This window comes from Charadrius vociferus, unplaced genomic scaffold, assembly GCF_000708025.1.
Source record: "Charadrius vociferus isolate BGI_N301 unplaced genomic scaffold, ASM70802v2 scaffold41, whole genome shotgun sequence".
Classification (NCBI taxonomy): domain Eukaryota; kingdom Metazoa; phylum Chordata; class Aves; order Charadriiformes; family Charadriidae; genus Charadrius; species Charadrius vociferus.
The window spans coordinates 1,278,033-1,278,502 of record NW_009647013.1 but is presented as its reverse complement, the minus strand read 5'-3'; the positions used below and the strand labels follow the sequence as shown (position 1 = coordinate 1,278,502).

Genomic DNA, 470 nt, shown 5'->3' with positions numbered 1-470 from the left:
ACCCAAAACCATTCTGAGACTCTATGAATTCATGCCCGCTTCTCTGCTCTGCAACTTCTCAGCGAAGCAACCCCGCTTCGAACACCCAGCCGGTGGCAAGCACGCAGCTGGCGGCAGGGTCATGCTGGAAGAATGGAGGGAGAGCGAGCAAAGCTGCCGTATTTCGGTTCCTGAGATTCCTCTTGCCTGGCTTTAAAATAACTGCTTTAGTAGCACTTAAGCAGGAATCCCGCACAGAGGTCAGCCCGCTGACTGTGCAGCTCTGAGCCTTTGCAACAGCGTGCTTTGACTGCAGGGACGGCGCCGAGAGCTCTTTCCTCCACGGGAGCCATGGTGCCCTGCAGCAGCCAAGGTAGCAATAACCTTCACAGCAGTGGGTGACACATAATCCCAGACTCCCAGACTGGTGGGGGTGGGAAGGTCCCTCTGGAGCTCCCCCATCCCACCCCCCGCCAGAGCAGGGGCACCTC

At 58.1% G+C, this 470-nt stretch overlaps 1 protein-coding gene across 1 annotated transcript in view; it reads right to left on the bottom strand.

Annotated features, from left to right (window-relative positions):
- The window catches only part of EFR3B (EFR3 homolog B (S. cerevisiae)), a 64,411-nt gene that overhangs the window by 20,933 nt on the left and 43,008 nt on the right, over positions 1–470 (bottom strand). The gene's annotated exons all lie outside the window — the stretch shown is intronic.